Source organism: Notamacropus eugenii, chromosome 6 (assembly GCF_028372415.1).
Source record: "Notamacropus eugenii isolate mMacEug1 chromosome 6, mMacEug1.pri_v2, whole genome shotgun sequence".
NCBI classification, from domain to species: domain Eukaryota; kingdom Metazoa; phylum Chordata; class Mammalia; order Diprotodontia; family Macropodidae; genus Notamacropus; species Notamacropus eugenii.
Genome location: NC_092877.1, coordinates 340,710,196 through 340,729,251, shown reverse-complemented (window position 1 = coordinate 340,729,251; position 19,056 = coordinate 340,710,196). Strand labels below are relative to the sequence as shown.

The window sequence follows — 19,056 nt, the reverse complement described above, 5'->3', positions numbered from 1 at the left end:
GAAAATACCTAGAGTTATGCATAGTGTCTTGTGCCTCAACTTTGGGTTCACTTATTGCCCATGGGGCATAGGGCTGCCAGCCTAGGACATGTGGGAAGAAGAATGAGGCAGCTCCAGGGAGAGGAAAAGGAGTAGGAAATATAAAATTTTCCCTTTCTTCACCACAGCCAGTGGTGTGATAGGAAGATGGCCTGGGAGTAGTGAAGTTAAGTCTGGATCTGAAGCCCAGGATCCCAGAGTGGGGTCTTGGAATACAGGTAGGGGAGGGAGGCGTTAATAGGGTAGTACTGGGAGGAGATCTATTCCTACCACTTTCTGCTGTCACCTCATAGGTGAGAAGACTTCAGATTGTGATCATAGCCTTAATTTTTAAAATTTTATTTTTAATTTATGGAATAAAACAAGCATTTCTATAATATAGTAGAACAAAAAAGATTGTTGTACATGAAACTGCAAATCCATTATGTGCAACTTGCTATTCCTTTCCAATACAAAACAAAATTATCATGTCAATTCCTTTTTTTCCTTTTTTCTCCTCTCCCTCTCCCAGTACCATTAGATATAAATAGGTATATATATATATATGTATGTATATGTATATACACACACATATATGTATATACACACATATTTATACACACATATATACTATATACACACAAAAATTATTCTATACATATGTCTATTTATCAGTTCTTCCTCTAGATGTAACTACTGCTTTTCTTCCTGTGTCCTGTATTGTTAATTTGGAAATTTATAATAGACAAAATAACTAATTTTCTCAAAGTCATTCTTAAAACAACATTGCTGTTACCATATACAGTGTTCTCTTGGTTCTGCTGATTCTGCTCTTTGTTATTTCATGCATGTCTCTTCATGTTTTCTAAAGTTAATGATCTCATATTTTCTTATATCACAGTAGCATTCCATCACAATCATATACCACAACTTGTTCAGTCATTCCTTAATTGATAGGCATGATCTCATGATAGGTTATGATCTCATACTCTCGCTCCCATTAGCCATTGCCCACCTTCTGACCTGCTTATATATTCCTTTAAAAAATCAATTTGTTTGTATTTAGTTTTCAACATTCACTTCCATAAGATTTTGAGTTTTAAATTTTATACCCATTCTTTCCAATAGTATCTCCTGCAAGTATCCCTGAGTGGTACACAAGCAATTTTGCTATCATGGAGGAAGCAGAGGGGCTCAACAAATGAGTTACATCAGAGTCACAATCCACAATAGCAATATAAGCAAGCAGAAAAACAATATAATAAACTGGATAATTATTACAACTGTTGCAATTTTATTCCAGCTTACCCGAAGAGAGATCAAGGAATGCATCTGGTGACTAGGGCAAGATCTGGATCCCTAAATAATGATTCGTTTATTGAGAAAATAGGATCCTCCCTTCAACTCCTTGACAAAGGGGGAAGAATTTACAAGTTTGTTTTCAATAAAGTAGTGACTTATGTGCTGATCTGGTTATGAAAATTTTGGAGTGATATCTGGTATAGTAAATATTGAAGTTAGATCTTGAGGCAACTTGATCTCAACAAACTCCAGGCTTACAGATTTGTTGTTGCCTCAAGGGATGAGTATACAATACTTTAACAGATTGATTTCTGTTAATTTGGAGGTTTACAGCAAATGACCAATGTTTTTCTGGATTTTTGAGTAAACTAACACATGTTAACTATCTATGTGGAATTCCAAACTGTAATTGTTTTCTTGATTTCTACTTATATATTTTTGTACCAAGATAAGTTTAAAATTGAGAAGAAAAAGAAAAGAACAAAAAAAAGGCTGTTAAAATGAAATCTTTTGTATATTTGTGAGACCTGGTAAACTTTTGTTGCATTTTGCAACAACATGAGAGTAAGAATAACTGTATCCAACCCTAAGCTCTGATTAGTGAAACTTGTTATCTGAGGTAAAATCTCATGGGAGTGTAATTGATATTATTCTGAATTTTGCATTGAGGTGTGATTGTCTGATTCTTAAGTTAGTAATCTACCATTTCAGGGAAATGCCATAAGCTGCTCAAAGGCAGTGTGATCTTGATCTGCTATTAGTGGATGTCTGTCTATGAAAAGTTGATTGGATGACCTTGGCATGGCGAAAGGTAGAATACTCTTAACTTGATTTCTCCACTGTGTTACTTCCTTTTGAAAAGAAATGTTTGCCACCTGATTAATACTGAACCTTAGCATGATACCCTGTAAATGAGGTAAAACTTGGCTGAATGTTCCAAAAGCTTAACTATGACTCTTACCTGAAATAAAACAGAGCTAAGGCTACTTTATCCTGGTATACATGTGTTGAGGTATTCTGCACCTGTAAGCCTGTACCCCTGTACCCAAGGAACCAGTTTTGATGCTGTCATAATCATATCCCTGCTTTTTCTTTTCAAAACAAATTTCCGTAATTAAGGCAAGTAGTCAATAGAAGAGATGAGCACATTGAAATTATGTGAGATCTTATTGAATCTGAATTACCCAAGCAGGTTGTCTCAAGAAACCTTGCAAGTTTACAAACAAGGAGATTTTACAAAGGCTTTTCTTTGCACCTGTTCCCACACATTAATTCCACTGGCAAGATTTTCCCAAGCTATGACAGCTTGTCGACCCAGGAGTCCTCAGGAGGCTTTCTCTGAGGCTTCCTTATTCCTTTTGAATACTCTGCCATTACCATGCAAATGCACCTACCTCTGCTAGGAAATCCTTTTATACCTCCATTGTCAACTCACTATCCCATTATCCACAGTTGCTCTTCCAAATCTTTTCATTGTTCCTCAAATCTCCTATGTCTCCTCTGTACACTCTTCTAGCTGAGAACCTTTTCTCCTTTTTAAGAAAAACTGAGGCCATTCACTGTGAGCTCCTTCTTCCTACTTCTTTATCTCTTATCACTCAGATGCATTCTGCCAATATCTCCTTTTTCTTCCCTGTCTCCCATTATGAACTATCCTTTCTCTTAGTGAGGGTAACCCCTCAACTTGTTCAAGCAGTTCCAGTTTACCCTGTCTCCTTCAACAGATTGCCACTTCTGTCATACCTACTTTTTCACTTATTTTCAATTTCTTCTTGTCCATTGGCTCATTCTCTATTGCCTGCAAACATGCCCAAGTGTCCCACATCCTGGAAAAACCTTTATCCTTCCATCCCTGCTACCCATCTTCCTATATTTCTTCTGTCCTTTGTAGCTAACCTTCTCAGAAAGCCTATTTACAATAGGTGCCTCTACTTTCTCTCCTCTCATTTTCTTCAGAACCCTTTAGAATCTAGCTTCCAGTCTCATCATCCCACTGAAACCTCTCTCTCCAAAGTTATTAATGATATCACATTTGCAAAATCCAGTGGCTTTTTCTCAATCCTCATCCTCCTTGACCTCTTTGTAGCCTTTGACACTTTTGATCACTCTCTCCTCCTTAATACTCTCTTGACTCTAGGTTTTTGTAACACCACTCTCTGCTAGTTCTCTTCCTACATATCTGATTGCTACTTCTCTATCTCTTTTGCTGAATCCTCTTCCAGACCATGCCTTCTAACTATAGAGATGCCTCTGCATTCTGTCCTGAGCCCTCCTCTTTTTTCTTTTTATACTACTTCACTTAGTGATTACATCAATTTCCATAGGTTTAATTACTATCTTTATACTAATGATTCTCAAGTTTATCTATCCTGTCCTCAAGTCTCTGCTGACCTCCAATCTCACATCTCCAACCGCCTTTCAGACATTTCAAACTGGATATGTAATAGACATCCGAACTCAAAATGTCCATAATGGAATGCATTATCTTTTTCCTTAGACCCTTCCTATTTCCAAACTTCTCTATTACTGTTGAGAGTACCCTATGTCAGGAAGGTTTTTCTCCTCTTCTGTTTTTGGCTTATTTGTTTTTGTTTGGTTTCTTTGTTGGAAAATTAATTAAAGATCCTTCCTCTCTTATATTTCTAGCCTCTGTATCTCTTTGCAGCTTATGGGTTGTAAACAGTCATAATATTGCTTTGCCTCTATCTAGCTGAATGTGGTTGCTCCTCATCCTCTAGAACAGTGAGCCCGGTCTTCAATTATCTTGTCTCAGAGGCTTCTAGACACTTTTCCCCCTAAAAAGTTCCTTTCACAGAAAAGAATCTTTTCAATCCCATGTTTATAGAAGATTTTAAAAAATTTCAAATTTGTTTTAATGATTACAGAGTAATTTATATTTAGCTAATTAAAATGTGAGGAATTACCTATTTAATTTTTAGAAATGAATATATTAAATGAGTAGTGAATTTAGTCTATCCTTTTTGCATTCTTTAGGAAGGTATTCCCAGTACTGGAATTACCATTTGACATCAAGTCCCTGGGCCTGATTTTTGAGAATATTCAAAGTCAAAATTATCTTTCTCTTTGCCTTCTGAGTGAGCAATTAAAAATTGCCTGACTGATTGACTGATTAATGTTGTATGCTAATGTTTATAGGTGATGAAGGAACCTAAGGTAAAAAAAATACCAAAGTGCAAGTTTTAATTTATCTGAAATGATTGCCATCCTCTAGGGAAAATGAACATGGTCTAGTATGTAATATTTTCCCTGATGGTTCCAGAGGTCTTTCATTGCCTTCTGATGCCCTGAAGGATGAGGGCAATGAGGGCCAGTGCACTCTGTCCCTTATCCAAGAATGTGGAACACCCCCCCCCCCCCATCACCTTTGTCTTTTTGATGCCCTCTTCCCTGTCAGAGAGTCTGCAGATGGCTCCCCTAATGCTTCTCACCTCTGGCATGGATGCTGTGCTCACCCTCTCTTCTTTCTGTTCTTTCTTGTGTTTTCAGCCTCCTGTGCTTCTCGATGTTCAGGTTTTCCCACAAAAATTCCGGTCTGTCCTAAGGTCTTCCCATTGCTTATTACCTTCAATTTATGCTGTATCTATCTTGCTTTTATATGGTTATTTGTATCTTGTTTCCTCCAACAGATTGTGAGCTCCTTGGGAGCAGGGATTGGCTGTCTTTTGCCTTTGTTTGTATCCCCAGTGTTTATTGCAGGGACTAGGCCATAGTAGGCACTGAATAAATGCCTGTTTGCTGACTAATTACCAGAAACACCCAATTAAATTGCTTTTTTCACAAGAGACTGAGTCCCCATCATGCAGCAGGTAGACTTTTCAGGACTTCAGCTCTCCTTTGTTAGATTTGTTGTGGTTGAGTATACAGGAATAGCTTTTTGCCAAAAAATATTTGTGTGTGTGTGTGTGTGTGTGTGTGTGTGTGTGTGTGTTTCTTCTGGCTTCCAAGTTGTTCCAGAGTCATTGGAGTTTGGGGAAGGTTGGATGCAGTTAGCAGAGCATGTTTTGCTTTTTATCTGTATCAATAATCTTTGTAGGTGTGGGCAAGTCCCTGCGTGGAAATTTCCTGCACCAAGACAGATTAACAACTGATAGTAATCTACAGCATAAAAAACAAGAGGCATTGATTAGACAGCCCTTGAGTTTCATTCTCATAGCCATTCTCCTGCTGTGATCTTCCTTGACCACTGATCCTTCCTAGCCGAGTTATCTTGCTTAGCTGACGCTTAGAGCACCGACCTCACTGAGTTGTATTGAGGATCAGGAGAGGTAATCTTTGTAAAGAGTTTAGTATAGTACCTGGTATGTAGTAAGCACTTAGTGGATGTTTATTCCTTTCCCTTTCCCCTCACCCCTACCCCCATTTGCAGCACTAACTTACCTGGAATACAACTTAAGCCCTCTGAAGATGAAAGCAATTAGACAGGACAAATTTCTTCCAAGTATGAGTGGCCTAGTTACTAATTAGTGTGGCTAGGGTTAATTACGATATGGGAGCAATTCCTGTAAGAGTGTACATAGATGTCCTTTAAATTGTCACGACAAGTTCCCAAAATGAATCACTTCCTTAAAATGAGGATTCATTGTGCTTATTAGCTATGTTCAAACTGTGAGCTGCTTGAAGGCAGAGACCATGTTTTTGTCTTTTTTTATATCTCCGGCACTTAAAGTAGTGCCTACAAGGATGGGGAACCTGCAGCCTCAAGGCCACATGTGGCCCTCTAGGTCCTCAAGTGTGGCCCTTTGACTGAATCCAAACTTCCCAGAACAGATCCCTTTCATAAAAGGATTTGTTCTGTAAAACTTAGACTCAATCAAAAGGCCGCTCCCAAGGACCTAGAAGACAACTTGTGGCCTCAAAGCTGCCGTTTCCCCACCCCTGGACTACCACATGGTAGGCATTCTTTGAATGCTTGCTGACTATTTATATAATCTAAGGAGAGATGACACAATTCTATAGAAAGGGCACTACACATTGACCCTTCTCTAGTACCTAGCAGAGGAGGACGTACAATAGATAATCAATAAATATTTGTGGAATTAAATTTGACATGTTCATGAAATTAAGGAATAGAAAAAGAGCATTCCTCAAAGCCTCCCACTTCTATCCTGTCAGCTCACCAACCTAAACAAAACGTACTAATGACAAAGATAGGATGTGCTGGTTCTCTGTATCTGCTACCTACAATGACAGTTGGACAATCATAGAATTTTAGAATGGAAAGGAACCAAATACTCCTCTAGGCCTGCAGTTCTCTAACTTTTTTATCTCATGACTCCTTCAGACACTTTAACATCATTAAAGCCAGTCTTCTCCTCTCAAAGAGTTTTTGTTTAGGTGAGTCATATCTATCGATACCATATTGGAAATGAAAATGGTAATATGAAAACAGTTTTGCCCTCATGGACACCCTGAAAAAGTTTCAGGGTTCCTGAAGGAGTTCCTGGACCATACTTTGAGGACCACAGATCTATTCCAACCACCCTAATTTTAAGATACAGAAAATGAGGCCTGGACCGGTAAATGACTTCTCCAAGTTCACTCAGATAGTAACTGAACCCAGGTCTTCTGACTCCAAGACTAAAATGCATTCTACTATACCATTATTGTTTAAAATATAGTATGTTAATAAAAATGATTCCATCTAGAATAATTTAAAATGCAGAGCATCCTACCATTTAGGTCACAGATACTACTATAGAGTATACACTGTATACTCTAGTGGGGCCCACGCTATATTTTGCAAGAATTTCTTCTGTAGACGGAACTTCACCATATTGTAGACATCTTCCAGCTGAGATGGAAAGTGGTATTGGGGTACAAATCTTTAAAGAGAACAAAAAATTAATCACATGATTCTCATTGTGACTATGTAGGCATCTCTCCATAAAACAAATTCAATGGAGAATGAGCAGAGTCCCATGGCCAATTTCTTCATGTAAAACTCCGATTTCCCATTGGCTTTCACTTTTCAAGGGGAAAATGTGTTATAAAAGAGCACCAAAGAAAGTTGAATCTAGACACTTTGAAATCAGTAAACAAGGAGCTTCTGAGGCAGCTGAGGGTGCAATTAAAAGAACTCTGGACCTGAACTCAGGGAGACTAGTTCAAATCTAGCCTCAGATACTTTCCAGCTGTGTAACCATGGCCAAACCTCTTAACATTGGTCTCCCTTAGTTTCCTCATTGGTAAAATGGGGATAATAATCATAGCTATCCCTCAGAGCTATTCTGAGGATCAAATGAAAGAATATTTTTAATGTATTTGTAAACCTTAAAGCACTATGAGAATGGTAGTTATTATTAATAGAGGCTACAGGTAAGAAATTCAATGTTCTATGACTTCCTTCAAGACAAAATTCCACAATTAAGTATGCTTTATGTCTAATTATAGTCAGATTCCCCCAAAGTTGTTTTTTACTCAAACATGTATAAATTCAAGTACATTTAAATACTTGTATTAAAATTTGCCCATTTATTATTATCTTTTCCAAAACAAATCAGCAATCCTTACTATCAATTGATCAGTAAACATTTATTAAGCATCACTTTGTGCCAGGTACTTTGCTAAGGTCTGGTGATACAAAAAGAGGCAAAAGAAACTCACTGCCATCAATGGAGGAGTTCACAGTCAGTTTAATGGTAGCATGTTCTTTTAATCCAGATATTTCACACACAGGGTTGGCATTGAAAAGGGCACACCTTGACTGGGTTGTATAATATCGATGACTATCGATAGGAGGAATCTCATTGCTTTTCAGGCCAGTGAGGGCTAGCAAGCATCTCTGTTCACCTCATGCTGGAGCCAGATCAGTCTATGCTGACCTCAGCTCTTCTTAGGATTGAGACTATGGGAAAAATAGCCCATGTTTACGTGGCACTTTCCAGTCTTCAAAGCACTTTTTATGCTGTCACTATCTCATCAGACACAATGATCTCAGCAAGTAAAAGATCTTATAAAATCACAAGATTTAGACCTGAAGGGCCCTGGAGGATCATCAAGTTCTATCTCCTCATTTATATAGGGCAGACATTTTTAGGTTGAGGAAACTGAGGCAAGAAGGAGTTAAATTGCTTAAGGATATACAACTAATTAGAGGCATAGACAGAGTTTGAACCCAGATATACTGACTCCTAATGTAGATATACTGACTCCTAATTTTTTTTCAACTCTACCACTAGATACAAATTGTGTAACTCTCATTCCTGCCCTATATATGTATGTACGCACATATGAATGCATGAATATGGAATAATGGAGAGACAATTGGTTTCAGTTCTGCGTATGAAGAGGCAAATCAATGTCCTGGTTTGCATTATGTTATGCACTACTCACACACATGTATGAGAGGTGCCCTGCTGTAGTGGCTAGAGAACTGAGGTTAGCTGAAGGAAAATCTGGGGGAAAGTCTGATCTTTGACATACACTTGCTGCATAATCCTGGCCCCACACAAATTTCCAAGAACTATCACCTTCAGAGCATGTACTGACTGGTTGAAAGAGTTTTCACCTAATTCTCCCTTCAATAACAATAATGATTAGCATTTTACACCACTTTGAGATTTGCAAAGCAATGTACATGCATGCATCCATGCATACATATGGTTGAGGAGGAAAAGCACTGGAGTTTGGATGCAGACTTGTTATTGTCATTTGTCCTTCGTTCTTAAAGAGGACTGTGACATCAGGGAGGGAACTCCATGACATGCAGTGAATTAGATTTAAGTGAGGAAGGGCTGTGTAAAGTCACCAGCCTCACTTTCTCCTCCAGAGCCATCTGGATCCAGTGGTGAGATAGAGATCAGGATGACTGGAGATGTTCCTTGAGTGTAGATTCTTTATGGGGAAAACCAGTGATACTTATGTCCATGATGTTCCTTCTGGAGCTGCCAGTCAGGTTTGGCATTGCTGAGCTGTCCTGGCATTGAAGTCTGCTGATTCACTTCAAGTTTGACACTGGGGACACGTGTTCATCTGGAGACATCCTGTAGGGACAATGCTGGAGCCATTTGTGATACTCACTGGTGTTGTCAGGATTGTCAGAGTGCTGTGCTGCTGAACTGAGGTTGTCCATGGACAATGGCTAGCTGAAAGGTGTTTTTCCTTTGTCTGGTTGCAAACCCTTAATGAATTTAAGTATGCAGGAGTCAGAGGTGGTGGTGATTTGTCCTCCAAATTCTAGTAGGTTGTAGTATGCTCAGCACTGGATCAGGTTCTGTGCAGAGGTAGCAGCTTTGGCCACTACCATGTGGAGATCACTCTTTGATTGGAAATGTCTATGGCTGGTCAACCAGCTGGAGGGGGAGGGGGGAATCCAGCCTTTTCAGGACATTGTTGTAGGACAAGCACAGCAACTTTCAAAGGATTAACCCACTTTAGGGTTTCACATATTCTGGTTGACACTATGGAGTGCTTGCCAAATTCTCCCAGGCATGTGATAGTGTCCAGGATGTGGGGGAAGATACACAGGTCTGGATGACCCATTAAGAAATGGGTCAGGCACTGAGGGAGGGGCTATTTCTCCTGGGACCAGTGGCTTTAATAGGGCTTGTGCAACCCACTCATATAGATTCCTACCTCCCTAGGAGCCCAGTTATCCTTGTCTTGCAAATGCCCTTTCCATTTTAGCAGGGTAGCATCAGTGGCTGACCCCAGCTGTTTCCCCTAAAGCAGGACCATGTGGGTAACTCAGTCTGTAGGGTGACAGAGCCTGTGTCTGTTAATAGCTGTAGCCATCAAAGCCCAGTAGGCAGCCAGTACCTACTTTTTCAGGGGTGAATACCTGGTGGCACTCTCTGGGAACTTCCAGAATCCCACTGGAAGTCTCTGCCTCCTGTGGTAAGGCTCCAGGAAGCATGAGTGGATGAGGCTGAGACCTCCACTGGGAAATCATCACCAGATAGCACTAAAGTCAATGCTTGACTGACTGTGAGCTTGACTATAGTCAGAGCTTTCTGTTTCTCTGAGTCCCTCTGGAAGGTGGAGGACTTCTATGTGACCACATGGATGGGAACAGGTATGGCTGTGAAGCAGGGAATATGTAATCTCCCAAACCCAGACACACCTTCTAGATGTGCTAACCTTAACATATAGTGGGGGCTTTGAGGGAAGATTAGCTTAGCTAGAACTGAGGCTAGGGTGTCTCTGCCTTTATGAGTCCATATGTGCCCTAAAAGTTTTGCATACTCTGAGGGAATTTGTATTTCATGGGGGACTATTGGCCCAATATGACCAGTCAGATGTTTGCCCATGGCCATGAGGCTGGCTTGGGTGGGGTTGACAGTGGAACCTCCAAACATGATATCATCTGCATAGTGCATCTGCAAAGTCCCTCTGGTATTGGGAGGTCCTCCAAGTCTGGTGGCACAGTTCATGGACTATGGCAGGGCTGTTCAGATATTCCATGGGTAACCTGATGAAAGTATATTGTGCCCTCTCAAATGGGATTGGAAGTAGGAGGATCCAGGCATAGAGTAAAATTTATTAGCCAAGTAAACTATTGCAAACTCAGAGCAGCACGATGACTGAATTCTTTCTGTTTACCTCTATGATATTGTGTAGTGGGGCTTTAATTGAGGATTCAAATTCCTATAGTCCACAGTTAGTTTCCATTCATTCTTGCTTGCTTTCTGAACCTACCAGACTGGTGAACTGAATGGGGAGTCCACACCTTCAAGAAGTAATCCTTTATAGTAGGACTCAAAAATTCTGTCTCAAGCTTAAGCTAATACTGTTGAGTCTATACACCTGGCAAGGGGTAATGCCATTGACTTCCACTTGGCCTTAGCTATGGTGAGTGATAATCCCTTAGACTGTGTCTAAGGGACCAGTTGATGTCTTAAGACATCCATACCAATTATAGCCAAGGGGATGGAGGGTTCAGGGACTATAAGTACTGGGACTGGGCATACTCTGATTGCTCCACAGAGGTCCAAAGTGGTCCAGGTATCTTGGACAGTGGCACCTCCCCCTCCCTGTAAAGGGTTAGGGGGCCTTGGTGTATATCAGGGTTGTGTGGAACTAGGGTGACCTGAGATATGGTATCCAGCAGTGTATTCCAATGCTGCTCATTTCTGGGCACTGTGAGTGCTGTAAAAGCACTCCCACAGTAACAAGCAGTGTGTCCCCCAAGGGGACCCAGTGTCTTTAGCATTACTGGGTTCCTGCACTGGGGGCTGTGCCAGACATGGAAATCTGAGGACCTCCCTAGAGTTGCTCTGACCTTTCCCCTGGGCTACATGGATAAGGGCTTGAATTTCTTGGGGACTATTGCCTGAGACCCCCCAGTTAGGCATGCCCAGATCCCTGGCTCCCCAACCATCTAGTGCTGATTCCCTTGTCCTCTGTCCTGAGCATGCTCTGCTTATGTATTTCCTGGCTCAGCTTGGGACCAGGGTCCCTGGGCAGTGCTCCCTTTATTATTATTGTCTTGCTTACTTCCCCCTTGTCCAATCCCCATTTGCTTAGTTATACTAGGTTTACTTTGGTGTCTCTCCTCAAAGTCCAGGTCATCCAACAGGCACTGCCCAGGCTCAATGCTTGCCATCATGGGAAAGGGTGTGGCATAGAGGCTCTCTCTGAGGTTTCCTTGACTTCCTCATTTACTTGGGCATCCTCTGGCCCCTTCCAGGGCTTTTCCATCTTAGTACTATGATAAAACCACAACATAATGCCCATAGCTGGTGCAGAAGCCAGCCTTCCTCTGTAGTCAGGCCTGGCCCTTATCTGTGATGGATGATAGAGAGGGGTGAGCAGCCCTCCAAGCCCAGAAATCCCACCCTCGAACAGGAAAGAGAAATTGTCTCCTCTGGGCATTGATGTAATTATTTTAATGTTTGTCAGGGATTTTTAGAAAGGCCAATTGTCTAGCTTCCCCAGAATTCAGACTCAAGTCCTTGCCAGTAAATTATAATCTCTATGTGTTGTATGTCCTTAAGGATGGTTTGCTTTTCAAGTCTAATCAAGGGTTTAACTCCAGGCCTTCCTCCCTCTCCACTGTAGTCCCCTTTCCTAACTGTCTTTTTAGAAGAGCTTGGGGCTGGGATTGGGGGGGAGTTTGTTCCTTTATTCTCCATCCACGTGGATATCCAGCCCTCCTGCCCAAGGATTTCCCCAGAATTCTCTATCACGGGGACAAGCAGTGTCCAAGAGATCCAAGCATATTTCACTTGCAATGGGACAGTTGTCTAAAATCCAAACATTTCTCGAGGGCCCCAGTGAGTGTAGGAAGAAAGGATTCCTTGCCTATTTTCTGAGCAAAACGTGGGCTGGGACAACCATGGCTTTGGTGGCCAATATCCCTTGGGCTGTTGCGGGGGGGGGGGGGGGGGGGGGGGTAGTGGGAGGGAGCATTTCTGGCAACAACAGCAGCAGATTTGGCCCATGGGGGGCCACTTCCTTCTGAAGCAGCCCTTCCTTCCAGGGAGGACGTCATGATGTTAGCCGGGTCAATCGCTTGGCACTAGGGCAGGCGCTGCGGCCCTCGGAATAGCTGGAGACCCGGGAGCTGGGGCGGAGGAGCGGGGGTGTTGTGTTGGCTGCACTGGATCGCCTAAGAAACCTGGGGGACTTCAAGCTATCCAGCCTCTCTGAGCTACCTGGCAAAAGTTTATCCTTACACATGGTGAAGGCGGAGAGGAGGAGTGGTTATTTCCTCATTGCTGTAGTACCAGCAAGCTGCTTTGCTCTTTCGGGTGCTGCCAACAGTGTGGGAGGAGAGGTCTCTCACTCCAGCCGTAATAGCCTGGTACCTGAGACCCAGGGGTCCTATCCTTTGAATTCAGAAACCCAGTGGCACCGAGCAGGCACATGCCTAGCTCCCTTTCCTAGCCTAAAAGCTCTACCCTTTAACCAGTATTTTCAGGTATTAGTTCTACCTAGGAGGGGAGGGGGCAGTCACACACTCGCAGCCATTGGGGTAGGGTGCTTCAGCCCCTTACCCCACCCCCCAGCCCCGGGGTGGGGCAGTGCTGCAGGAGAAAGTGGGTGTGCGACTCCAGCAGCCGGGACAATGGCCTGCAGCAGGGACAAAGGCCTGCAGCAGGCCCAGTGGGGAGGTGGGGGTTTGGCTAGCTGTGGTCCGGCCGGGTGTGAGAAGGGGGAAGATCAATCAATGCACAGGGGAGAAATCCTATGGTAACGCTCAGAGAGAGGGGGAAGGTTAATGAGATTTGTACTGCACAGAGACTCCAAGGACAGAGGAAAAACCTGTCTCATCATAATTCCATGGAACAGCTTTCGTTCTTTACAGACACATCCATGGAGGGGGTGCGTACAGCTGGCAGGGTGAGCTCTGGCGCTCTCCAGTGTAGGATAGAAAGGGGGCACCTGTGCTCCATGGTGCATGCTGTACACTAAGTGGGCAAAATATCCTCTGAATAGATAAAAAGTAAAGAATAGATTAGTGCTAACCTGGCCACACCTTGTACAGCCTGCCTCACCCACACTGTTTCCCAGAGTATCCTGTCCACTACACCAATTGAATTGCCTACTAATTTATGGAATATTAATTGTGACTAATGGGGATCCCTCTGGGCTGAGGGACTCATGGCGGGTTTTTTGGATACTTGCTGGGAAAGACCACACTGGCAGCTGGTGGGAAGCAATGTTTCACACTTTAATAAGAGATAAAGTTCAGAGGCAAATAACAAGGGGGAAGAGAGGGTACAGAGGCACATAGCATGGGAGTGGGGGGATGGGGTGGTGGAGGGAGGGCAGGTGGGCAGCATGGGCAAGAGAATGGGGAGAAAGAGGGAAACAGAGTCACTTCTAAAATCATATGTTGGGAGCACTAGGGCAGCATGGACCAGGTAAAAAATGGAGGAGTGGAGGGGGGGAGGCAGACAGGTATTTGGGGTCTCATTTTTATAGGGTTTTGGTGGTAGGGGACAGATGCTTACCAATATCATCTTACATTAGTTTAACATCCCCACGTCATCTCAAAATCATCTGCAACACCTAAGGTTAGTTCATCAGCATAACATTGATGATGTTCTGCTGGCCTTTTAAAAGTATTTTATTTTCCCCCCAATTACATGTAAAAGTTTTTTAACATTCATTTTTAAAAATTTTGAGTTCCAAATTCTCTTTTTCCCTCCCTCCTCTTCCCCCTCATTGAGAAGGCAAGAAATTTCATAGAGATTATATGTGTGTAGTCATGCAAAACATACTTCCATATTAGTGATATTGTGGAAGAAATCATAGACCAAAAAAAAAAAAAAAAAACCCAAATCAAAAACAAGCAGGAGAAAAATGAAGAAAGTTAAAAAATGCTTTGATTTGCAATCAGACTCCATCAGTTCTTTCTCTAGGGGTGGACAGCATTTAAAAAAAAATCTTAACTCCTTCAGAATTGTCTTAGATCTTTGTATTGCTGAGAATAGCTAGGTCTCATTCACAATGAATAGCTAATCATTCACAATTGAGTATCATACAATATTGCTCTTACTGTGGACTGTGTTCTCCTGGTTCTTCTGCTTCTCTCACTTTTCATCAGTTCATGTAGGTCTCCAGGTTTTTCTGAGAATATCCTGGTCATCATTTCTTATAGCACAATAGCAACTCATCACAGCCATATACCACAACTTGTTCAGCCATTCCCCAATTGATAGATATCCCCTCAGTTTCCAATTCTTTGGTAGCACAAAAAGAACTGCTAAAAATATTTTTGTACATCTAGGTGATTTTCCTTTTTAAAAAATCCCTTTGGGATACAGACTCAGAAGTGGTATTGCTGGTCCAAAAGGTTTTATAGCCCTTTGGGCATAGTTCCAAATTTCTCTTCAGAATGGTTGAATCAGTTCACAACTCCACAACAGCACATTAGTGTCCCAGTTTTCTCACATATCCTCCAAGATTTGTCATTTTTCTATTTTGTCATATTAGCCAATCTGATAGGTATGGAATAGTACCTCAGAGTTGTTTTAATGTGCATCTCTTTAATCAATAGTGATTAAGAGGTTTTTTTTTTAATATGACTATAGATAGCTTTGTTGATTTTATCTGAAAACTACCTGTTCATATCCTTTGACCATTTATCAATTGGGGAATGGCTCTTATTTTTATAAATTTGACTCAGTTCTCTAAATATTTGAGAAATTAAGCCTTTAACAGAAAAACTTGATGTAAATTATTTTTCACAGTTATGCTTACTAAGTGTATATTTCCCTCCAACTTAGTTTCCATTGATTTCTCTCTCTCTCTCTCTCTCTCTCTCTCTCTCTCTCTCTCTCTCTCTCTCTCTCTCTCTCTCTCTCTCTCTCTCTCTCTCTCTCTTCCCTCCCTCCCCTTCCCCCACCTTAACCTGGCAGCCCTGGAATTTGGCAATAATATTCATGGAGTTTTCATCTTGGAATCTCTTTCTGAAGGTGATCCATGGATTCTTTCAATTTCTATTTTACCCTCTGTTTCTAAAATAAAAGGGCAGTTTTCCTTGATAATTACTTGCAAGGTGATGTCTAGACTTTTTTTTTTTTTGATAATGGCTTTTAGGTAATCCATTGATTCTTAACTTATCTTTATCTATTTTCCAGGTCAGTTGTTTTTCCAATGAGATATTTCACATTTTCTTTTATTTTTTCATTCTTTTGATTTTGTTTTATTGTTTCTTGATGGCTCATGAAGTCATTAGTTTCCACTTACCCAATTCTATTTTTTTTTCTCATAAAGCTTCCAAAGCAGTTTATTTTTGATAATACTTGAGTGACAAAACCCTCAGAATCATAAAGTCAATAATTACAAGTCTAAAGATGGAGACATGATTCATTTTAGTAAACAGTACTCTAATACATAGTCTGACATGAAAAGTTCATCTGTAAACTTACTGTCTCGTAGCAATAAAACAGTTTGTATTTGGTGGATACCACTGAGTCAAGTCCAGTATCTAGTATAGTGATTTCAGTCACTGAAGTTGTGTTATCTTGATAGGGATAACACTATTGAAGTCCAAGAAGAAGGGACCTTCTTGTTTAGGCAAAAAGGTATTAGGGATGATATTGTAGATTCCAGCAGGGATATTTTCCACTTCAAGGTAACAAAATCCACATCTACAGTCACCACTGCTCTTCTTTTGAAAACCTGAAGAGCCAGGATCTACTACTGCTGACACTGTGACAAGTTCAAACACAACACTATATTGCTTTGATCCTCTTAGCTCAATCAGTAGTGGTCCAGCCTTTTCTAACTGGAATTGGTAGGTGGTGTTATTTATGTGGGAATCCCTGAAGTTCCCACATCCTCCCATCACCCTCTTACCTTTCCACTCTCCATTAATCCTTTTTGATACAATATATGGTGTAGGAACTTTGAAGAAGTAAATTTACATACTGAATACACCCTGACTGTGTGTGTAGTAGATGGTGTTCTGTTTCTTGTGCTGAGGTCCCACTACTGTAAAGGTATGAGGCCTTGGAGTTGTCAACTTTATCTTGGTTAGATAGTGGGGGCTATTGACATGAATTCCATCAATCGATGTAGGTGGGTCAGCTGGGCAGTAAATTCTTTTCCCCATCACTCTTAAATAATGCCATTGTGATAAATTTTCATTTGTTTGCAAAATCACCCTTTTCAGTTGTGTGTCTACTAAGTAGAACCCAGAAGACAGCATCACCTTGTGGACAGTGAACTTCCAGTTCCAGTTCCAGCCTGTGCACCTCCTTCACTGGCCAATGGCTAGCATCCCAAGTACTGTGAATACATGCTGATTCTCTAAAAAGACCTAGATTCCAACTCAAATAAATCAAAATATTGGCACGTAGCCTCCCAAGAAATTCATAAAATACCATTGTCTATTTTCTGGGCTGTACTTGGATCAAAATTTGAATATTTTTTTGAATATTTGAAAATTTGAGTCTAGTTTCTCAAATCATTTTCACTGTATCTTCCTTTCCAATGTAAATGACTCCAGGGGTTTTTCAACTGAATAAATTGCAGAGCTTTGTATTCTCTAATATCCAAAATAGCATATGCATTTGTAAGAACCAAACCCTACTTCTCTCCTTCCTCTTCAGACATCACTCCGGTAACTGTGATGATAAGAGCATCCCCTTTGTGAAGTCTTCGGTAAAGCATGCTGAAAGAGCTCTCTTTATTGAAATTTTGACTATCTGAGTGCATGGCAATCCGTTCTGGTATCCACCCAGTAATTGCATGGAGATCAATGTTTGAATTGGATCCTGGAAAATCATATCCTCCCATGACTTGGATGTACACCTTTTCTTCAAGAAACACCCACAATTCACTTTTGTTGTTAGGATAAGAGCAGAGTAGTTCCCCATTTCAATCAACTGGTAACTGGTCATCTATTATCACTTTTCTTGGAATACCATTAATGTGAAGTTTTACCATGTATTTTCCATAAGAATTATACTCTGGTTCACTTTTCTTATTCTGAGGATAAATTATCCTTGTAATTAATTTCCTATTTTACTGTATTTCATAAGCTACACTGATAGCTAGTGATGTCACGAAGAAATAATCTGATACTATTGTCTGCTTTATACTGAAGCTAGATAGAGTATAGATCATTGTAGGATTGTTGGTGAGATCATCTGGCGGTACCCATCTAGAAAATATTGCTTTTTGTTTTGGTGGTAATGAGAGCTTACCATATTTATCAGAAAATGGCACAGGAAAGACAAAGTGTTCTCTCAAGTCAACATTCATGAAAGAAACATACTAAATGCCATTTATTTTAGGTGTCTTTCTGAACACTTCTATTTCTTCTGTTGTGTATCTCTACTTCTTCTGCTGTGTATCTCTGCCCCTGTGGTTCACGTAACTGCACAGTTCTGTCTGAGGTTTATCACTCAAGGAAAAATCAGGTCCCAGTGGAAAAAATGTTGTAACTGGCTGATTTGATTTAACTACTGTTGGGTTGCCCTTTTGAGATGGCTTTGACTTATTCTTTAAATGCTTCTGCTCTGTACGGTGCTTGTTAAGTCAACAGTTTCAGTTTACTTTGCAGGGACTGATCAGAAGTTTCATTAGGTGTTTTCAGACAGAGATCCACTACTTCTGTGTACAGTTCTATAGCTTTTTCAGCATTGCCTTTATCAGAGTTATCAAAAGCCTGTGTCACCAGGAAATAGGCACATTCCAATTCCAATTGCTATTTTGGCATCAAAGAATCAGTTTTGTGACTTGACCTGCCGAATAAAGTACTTGAACTCTTTCCATATACTCATTTACTTATTCTGAATATTTTCTAGGCTTGATTCTGCCATCCCAGCATAAATTACAGCTTGTGCAGCTTCCTTGTAGTAGAACATCACCTCCTGGTGGCAGCCTCCCTGGTCCCGCTGCACCTCCAGTTGAGTGAAGTGCACCGTGTTCCACTCCAGTGCCATGGCATCCATGGGCCTGCAGCACCCTCCTCCGCCTCCCGGACATTACTTCTCGGTCATCTCCTGACGACAAGGCAGTGGTGGTGCCACATCCAGGCCCCGCCACAGCCAGCTTGGCCCAGGTTGAGCCCCAGTTTTAATTTCTAAGGAATCATTTTCTTTAGTGAACTTTTGTGCTTCCTTTTCCATTTGGCAAATCCTATTTTTTAAGGAATTTTTCTCTTCAGTGAATGTTTGTATATCTTTTTCCATTTGATCAATTCTGCTTCTTAAGGCATTCTTTTCATCATTAGATATTTTTCTGCTTCTTTTACCATTTGGCTTATTCTATTTTTGAAGGCATTGTTTTCTTCAGTATTTTTTTATGCTTCCTTTT

At 41.0% G+C, this 19,056-nt stretch overlaps 1 pseudogene; it reads right to left on the bottom strand.

Annotated features, from left to right (window-relative positions):
• Positions 1-16,237: 16,237 nt before the first annotated feature.
• LOC140511704 (calpain-7-like) lies at positions 16,238-18,692 on the bottom strand (annotated as a pseudogene).
• Between the last annotated feature and the right edge of the window lie 364 nt (positions 18,693-19,056).